This window comes from Passer domesticus, chromosome 5, assembly GCF_036417665.1.
Source record: "Passer domesticus isolate bPasDom1 chromosome 5, bPasDom1.hap1, whole genome shotgun sequence".
Classification (NCBI taxonomy): domain Eukaryota; kingdom Metazoa; phylum Chordata; class Aves; order Passeriformes; family Passeridae; genus Passer; species Passer domesticus.
In genome coordinates this window covers 79015556-79024115 of record NC_087478.1, presented here as the reverse complement: position 1 = coordinate 79024115, position 8560 = coordinate 79015556, and the positions used below count along the sequence as shown (strand labels likewise).

The following is an 8560-nucleotide window of genomic DNA, read 5'->3' as shown; positions in this document are numbered from 1 at the left end:
TCTTAGTTATTTGCTGACATAAAGGAGAGAATGAGCATGACTTTTACCCAGTGTTTAGAGAACTCACTTGGTGCATAGGAGGGTTGTGATGTAGTTTCACTAAATAATTAACCCAAAATAGTGACAGCAGAAGTCTGAGAGAACCACCCACACAAGGCAGGATTTCAATCATTTTCTTCAGATCTAATTCAAGACAGAAAAGAAAAAATCACTTCTCTAGCCTTCATGTAGAAGCAATTTGTCTTCATTCTTTAAATGAAGCTATTCAAATCCATCAGAGTGACTAAAATTAAAGAACAACCCAATTCACAAGTCAGGGAGAAAAAAGCACCTAATCTTCCAAATATCCATGAACATAACGACCCATATCTGATTTCTTGTACTAAATAACTAGTGATCTACTGTTAAAATTAATTCCTATTTTTGTAGGAAGCTAAAATCCCACTTCTGATTTGTGGTAAGCTGCGCACACAGTTCTGGGCTCCACATTCTGCTAGACAGCCCAAATGATTAAGCAGTGACCATCACAACGCTTCACCATTTTTGTTACATTTGTTCCCCAGCTATAGAGATGATCTAGTAATATTTTCTAACCACACAGGAGTAAAATGAAACTCACATTCTTGCTCTAGCAATTAAAGGACTTGAAGTTTTCATTAAAAGACACTGTCTAAAGGCAAGTTGCTCTGGAATGTACGAAATCAAAGTAAGATTTTATTAGGAATGATCTTTGGTGAGGAAAAGGTATATGGGAGAACTGCTTTAGTGCTTATTTGGAATGCAATGGCAGCAAAATAATTAAGGTTTGGCCTTTGGGAGGCCTTTCTTGGAAATATCGTGCTACACAATGAGACTGAATATAAAAAGCATTTTGGGATAAATAGTCATTTCCTCATTAGGATTTCAGTAGTTTCAGGAAATAAAATTATTATTGATTAAGTAGACTGATAGAGTTTAATAGCTTCTTTTTCAAGAACAAAAATGATCTAACTCTTCCTTTGTCATAATTCTTTGAATAAATGTTAGCCATCTGTACTCTGGAGAGAGGGAGATCCATGAGTGATTAAAACACTCTTAAAATACAGTAAAATAAAAACTGCAGGCCTGACACTATTGCTGCTGGAAATACAACAATTCTACTGAAAACTTTCTACCACCATGCAAGTCACCAGTGCAAATTATTTCTGGCTCAGAATCATCTCAAATTTTTCCATCCCAAATATTCCCAAAATTCCCAAATCCCAGGTTTCCCCAATCCCAGAATTCCCAGGATTCTTAAATCCTGGAATTCCGTCTCCCAAATATTCCCAACATTCCCCAATCCCAGAATTCCCAAATCCCAGAATGCCCAAAATTCCCAAATCCCAGAATTCCGTATCCCAAATATTCTCAGGAATTCCCCAATCCCAGAATTCCCCAGCCCAAAAATTCCCAAATCCCAGAATTCCCCAATCCCAAAATTCCCAAAATTCCATATCCCAAAGATTCCCGGGAATTCCCAAATCCTGGAAGATTCCGGGTAGATGGCAAACAAGGAACCAGGACAGGAAAAAACAAACTCTTCCTTTACTCCTACAAAACATACAGGGGAATCACAAAAAAAAAAAAAAAAAAGAAATTGGTCAATGAAATTTTGGATGTAAGAGAGACAATCACGGCAGAAACATTGCCTCTTGAGCAGGAGAAAATGTAAAAGTTGTGAGGCCTGCCTTGCAGGTTTTAGATTTAGTTACCTCGAACATAAAACATGACTCAGTCCCCAGATTTATGTCCACCTAGGTAGGTCTTGACGTTTTTGGCATCTTGAGTTCAACTCATCATGCAAGTGTGGCAGTCTGAAGCCAGCCAAATCTCACAGCAGAGTGGAGCTGGATAAAGCAGCCACGATTTGTGGTGCTCACTGAGGGCAGCCAAAACCAGCCTGCTGAGCAGCACAACATAAACAGCCTTTAAATCTTCTTTACTAATAATAAGTGGGCAAAAGCAAAGGTGGGCGAAATTTATCTGCCTTTTGATTGGTTTGTAGCAAAAGAAAACTCAACTCACGCTCTGTGCAATGTTGGCTATCTGAAAACTGCACGTATAAACAAAGAGAGCACAAACAGGTAAAAAATTCCATCTCTAAAAAAAACTGAAACTATGACATTCATATCAGTATGTCTGAGAAAAAATTCTGCTGCAGGTGAGCTTGTGTCAAGCATGAACCAGCTCGGGTTGGACTCAAACAGTCCAGCAGCAACACCATAAAGACAATAAAACTGACTCCAGCATCTCAGAGCTCCCCAGCACTGCTTCAACTCAGTCTGCTGCTCTGTGGAATTTCCCTCCACCTCTGGAAGAAATTCCAGGTTCCTACAGCTGAATCCTAAAGGGGGCCATGTGCCTGCCCATTGCTCATCCCAGCCTGTGGAGGCTCATCAGGGTCTCCCCATCATGGACAAATGATCCCTAACAGATCTGTAGAAATCTCTAACAGAACTTCTGTAACTAATGCCAATAAGATAACCATCTATGCATTCTGTTACCATTTTGATATTACTGAAAATTTTAATATAAAATTATAGGAAGATGAATCCTATATAAAAGAAACAGCAATCAACATCAATCCTGTTAATTATTTCATTTAATACTTTTATTTTAGACTACTTCTGAGAAGATTTCACTGGAAAAATGAAAGGCAGTTGGCAAAAAAAATTACCTTTTTTTTTCAGAAGCAGAAAATAGTCTTGCTTATCCATATTGACAATCCAGACTTCCAGAAAACCGTGTAATAATGTGGAAAGTTGTCATCTTGTCATAATATCAGCAAACAAGAGAGATGTTAATCCTCTTTGCAATCCTTTCTTGTCTTTGTTTTTTAGCAAAGAAAGGAGAACTGGAAAAGCAAGCAAGGTTTTAATTTGATATCACCAGGTTTAAGTTTCAATAATTGATTTAGCCACACCTAAATCCAAAGATTTACAGTTAGGAATCTCTTAAGAGGACACACCTAAGGGATTTCCAGCCCAAGATTAAAATTGGCAAACTCAATATTGAGTTGCTACCCTTCAGAACACCAAGACATCTGAAAAAAATTAGTAGGGAGCAATAGAAGTACAGCAGGATATATTTATTAACACATTCAAATAGGCCCATTCTGCTAGATAACTTCAAGGAAAATGGCAAAGAAAGGTTTTCCCCTACACTTTCCCACAGAGAGAAGCTCTGGTGCCCAGATTTCAGAAAGATTTTTCTAAAAATACATTCTCAATCTTTAATATCTGGTTTCAGCTCATTTCAAAACCAGAAGCCAAGTGAATTCAGCAGGTCTGTTTGGAGACCTGACTTCTGCAGCTTTTGCATTCTTTCAATTCACTTGGACTTAGCTTTGATACACATAATTTTTTATGTTTTCTCAAACATTAGGCTTTTGCATATAGGGTTTTCCACTTCATTTGCAAGGTCAGAAAATACATTTGGACAAACTATTTACTAATGTCACAAGAAATCTGAAAGTCACCAAAAATAAGAGGAAAAACACTGTGGAAAACAGAAAGAAAGGAGAGAACATTATAACCATTAGGAAAGCCTAAACAACAGGAATAGTAGCAAGCCTTGTTTCATCCGAAGATTGAAAATATAAAACCACATTCAAGGGATTCAAGGATATTCAGATTGCAGCTGCTTGAAGGACACCAGCATCAGGAAAGATATAATTGCTTTGCACAAAAGCTGACATTAAAACTGATCTTGTATTTTCCCATCTCCCACTCTCAGAAATCCATGAGTTCTTTCCTTTCTTTAAAATAATGATGATGACAGAAAGACTTCCCAAGCACAGCCACATGCAAAGTACCATAATTTCCATCTGAAATAAAACTGGCTGGTCAGCAAACCTGAAAGGTTCACCTCTGGCTGGGAAAAAGCAGAGGTGCTTCCTGTGCAATCACATTTCTTTTCAGCCAGAATTCTGTGGGGTGGGGATTTCCAGCAGCACTCTCCTCTCTGGGCTGTGGGAGATCAGCTGTCCCTGGAAGGAGATGGGTTTCTGCCAATGACCAAGGTGACAGTAATGACACAGAGGATGCACACCACGATACTGGTGGCTCAGTTTTCCATGCCAGTGTCCCAGCGTTCCCTGCTCCCAGAAATCTGAAATCTGCTGGGCTCTAACACAAACCCTGCCATACTCATTCCTGCTGCCACAGGATTTGATAATTTTTTTTCTTTTCCTTCATTTTCCCCACACTGAGACCCAGGTATTTGCCATTTATTTCTCCTTCTGCCTGTGCTGGAAAAAGCTGTTACTCCCCTTGTTTTTCCCAGAGGGAAACAACAAATGAATCACTTAAAATACTTATGAAAGGCCCTATATTATATATATTATATGTATTTATATGTTTTATTATATGCATTTTTATATATTATACATTAACTTTTTTTTTTCTGTTTTAATTTTGGCCGAGACCCCTTGATAGCATCCTGTTTAAGCGGAGAAAGGATTTTGTTTGGAGACTTGTGAGTTCAGTGACATTTTTGAGGTCTGTGCTCCTTCTCAAGTTATGCTCCAAAGAATGTCTAGGTTTTGGTGGTGAGAGTGTGAAGTTTGAAAATATGAACAATCAGCTGAGGAGAAAAGGAGAAGAGGGAGGATTAGCTATAGGGATGATTCTGCAAAATGAGAGCCTGCTGCAGCCCAGGGAATTGAAAATTGCTGTGGAAAAGCAAGCTATAGGAGAGGTAAAAAAACAACTTTGGAAAAATTTTGTTTGCTGGAATGAAAACTCTTAAGGATAAGAGATAAAAACTCCTCAGGAGAAAAATTAAAAATGTACAGGCTTGCTCTGAGTTAGAAGAAAGCAAAGTGCAGGAGCTGTGAGTTCCAGAGAAAAAGGTAATTCTGTATTACTGTAGCTTCAAGCTGAGCCTCTTTTTTCCAACTCTTTGTGCTCTTAAAGCCTCAACCCCCCTGCATCTCTGCTCTCAGTTATTTTTCACTGTTCTCCATATCTCTGAATTAACTGCTGAAATCAGGGAGGAGAAGCCAGCCCCAGTTCAGCAGAGTACCGTGGTAATTCCCTGAGTCACTCTTTTTGGACACAAAAATGCCATCATCAAATTCCACTAAAGATTTCAGATCTACTGAGCCTCTGTCCAGCTGTAATCAGAGGCCCACTGAAAGAGAACTCAGTGTCTTACTAGGCAAGACACTGCCACCTCCTCACAGTGCAATAAACCAGCACTCACCCCAAGAGAAAGAATAATCCCAGTTTCCCCTCTTCTTCCTGATCAGATATTATTTATATATATCTAGACAGAGATATATAAATATATATATAAAATATAGATAAATATAAAATCTCTATATCATATATATAATATTATATAATATCTATTAACATATAATATATCTTATAACACAATATATAATATTGTATACATTATGTATGTAATATTATATATAATATATAGTATGTATAATATATAAAATAACATAGATCTACTATTATATATCATAATATATAATATATATAATATATAATTTATATATAATATAAATAGAAATATAATATATATTAATAGTACTAGTAGTACTATATATTACATATCTACATATTATATAAATTATATTTTATATATTATGTAGAACATATGATATATAATACATTATATATATAATATATAAAAATATATATTAATTGTACTAGTAGTAGTATACTAATAGTATAATATATATTAATAGTGCAATTATATATTATATATAATATATATAATATAAAATATATAAAATGCATTAAAATATATTGAAATATATTAAAATATATAAAGATGTATATTTATATATAAATATATATATTATATATAAAATATATATCAATATATATTAATAGTACAATTATATATTACGGATAATATATATTATATATATAATATATATTTTATATATATATACACACACACACATGCATACATATGTATCAGTGTAATTTCCTTCAATATGTATTTGGACAAAGAATCCATACAAACCCTGCAAAAAATCAGTTTTCTCTCCTGATTTCTCAGTTAAGAAAGAGCTTGGAGTGTTTGTCCAATTTCCTGCATTAGGGCTTTAAGAGCACTTAGGAAATGGTCCAGAAGTGCATCGACATAACAGGAACAAAATGCCCACAGTCCTGAAGGTGCTGACTTCTAAAAGAATAGCAACGCAGGTGACAGGGGCTTATTTACCTTGTCAGGAAAGCTGCACCAAATTCACACACTCCTTTGGTGCTGGTGGGCTTCAGAGGCACTCAGCAGCCAAGCACAGAATGTGTTTTCTGTGAGAAGCCAGGAACTTTCATTTCCATTCCAAAAGTCACTTCTCCAAATTACAGAAAGCACTGCCAAGCCAGGAATCACTTTGGCTCCAAATGCTAAGCTTATTAACTGTGGTATTAAACAGCATATGAAATGTGTGTGATGAGATTTACCACACAGCTCTTCAAATCACGAGAGCTTCTGGGAAGAGAAGTAACCCTGTCTCAAAATTATTCCCTTTTACAGTTCAGCCCAGGAAAGCTAGCATTGTCCTTATTCTTTGAATACCAAAAAATCAATTCCAAAAAAGTTTCCAAAGGCAAACCTATGGGATTTATCGTTGGATATAAAAATATATGGTTTTTTGTAAGGCTGTCCCAGAAAACAAAGACTTTCTTACTGAAGGAAAGACATTAATAAGATGGTTTAGAGAGTAGCTGTCTGTTACCTCTGTTCATTCCAAATGTAATCATAACAGTTCTTTCCTGAGAAATAATTCTTGATAAATAATTATGGCTGTAAGAAAAAAAATGTCACCTTACATCTCCATATGTATCTCCAATAGGATAAACACAATGTTAAAAAAATGGGATGCGGCAAATTTTAATGAATTTGAATAAAAAGGAAATAAAGCATTAAATTAAATAAATAAAAATGTTCATGCTTACATTTAGATCTTCTTCCAAGCCAAGGAAGAGGTTATAACCCCTAAATCCAAAGACAATCATGGTGAAACTTCAGTGACCTGAAATTTAGAAAATGCACCCAAAGACTGAGCCTGTTTCTATTCAAGGGATAAGACAAAATGCAGGTGATAAAGAAAGCAGCATCTTTTCACTTTGTTTGGCTTGGTTCACTTTTCAGGGATTCTGGAAAGTTACTCTGCTAAGGTTTGGTACTTATTTACTGTTGAAAATGCAATTTACTTTGATGGACAGAAGCTCTCCGTACCTCCAGACTTCAAAACAGCCACATACACCCAGAAAAGTTTAAATACAATCTCTGTATTAAAAAAAAAAACAAACAAACAAACAAAAAAAAAACAAAACCAAACCCAAAAACCACCAAACAAAAAACCCAAAACAAAACAAAAAAAAAAAAAAAGAAAAACCAAAAAGCACCCCATAAAAACCCCCCAAAAAACAAAGAGACCCCACCAAACAAAAAACCAAAAGCAAACAACCAAAAAACCAAATGAACATAAACACCCCAAGAAACCCAAACCAAGAATAAAGGGATGTGGCATCAGGAGAGCCTCCCACATGACCACCGTCCAACCTGATCCCTCCAGCTCCACAGCCACGTGTGAACCTTCCCCAAGAGGGTGAATCCCAGCAGGTGAGGACATGGAGATTTACACACAGGACACAATTTACAGCCCTCAGCAGCAGCCTGCCCAAAACCCTCCAGGCACTCTGGTGCTTTCCCTCCTCTTTCCCCCAAATATATTTCCAGCTCAAGAGTGTAATTTCTCTGGTGATGGATTTCCTGCAGGCATTAATGTCCCAGCAGCAGGAGCAAAGCCATCCCTCAGTGCTCTGCTTGGATTTTAGATTGACAGGAAGCTCAGTCCCTCCATTCCTGCATCAGCTGGGGCAAAGGCAGGGTTTCATCCCTGGACCTGTTTGCAACATGCCTGGAGACCTGGAAAGGAAATGGGAGAGTCAGGAAGCTTTACAGGAGCTGGAAAAGAGAAAGGAAAAGTCATAGAAAAGAGAGAAGAAGAATCCAAAGCACAGCCACAGTGTGATCAAAAAATGAAATAAATCCAACCCACCAAACCGCTACATCCTTTAAGAAAAAGCAAATTTTTCCAAGTGCAGAAGAGCTGAAGTAAATCAAGTACAAAGCCTGTGATTTGGAGTATGAAATTTACTTCAGGCACTACAGCACTGAGTAAAATGAAATCAGCATTGCCAGTACTAAAATCCAACATGTACTTTAAATACAAAATTATGATAGCACTATTGGGCAGCCTAGAGAAGCACTTGCCTGCTGTGGGAATTTCATGAAATAAATTTAGTTTCCTTGCAACTGAAAAAAGAAAGAATTTGGAAGTTTGTATATCTACAGCTAGTGTTAATGCATGATTGATTTTTTATCTGAAAATATTTTAGTGCATGTGTGTATACCCAGGGCTGCAGGGCCCTCACAGGGTTAGATGCAGCAAGGATAGAAATAATACCCCTTTAGACACCAAAGACATTCTTCATCTCAGCACCTAAGAGCATTCTGGTTTAGAAATTACCATATTATCAGTCCACATTGTCCTAAACTCCCCCTA

At 36.7% G+C, this 8560-nt stretch overlaps 1 long non-coding RNA gene across 1 annotated transcript; it reads right to left on the bottom strand.

Moving 5' to 3' along the window:
• Positions 1-2704: 2704 nt before the first annotated feature.
• Positions 2705-6361, bottom strand: LOC135301408 (uncharacterized). Its single transcript, XR_010363177.1, has 3 exons — positions 6208-6361; positions 3876-4009; positions 2705-2875 (listed from the first exon to the last, which is right to left on the bottom strand). It is a non-coding gene; the product is annotated as an uncharacterized LOC135301408 (long non-coding RNA).
• Positions 6362-8560: the final 2199 nt, after the last annotated feature.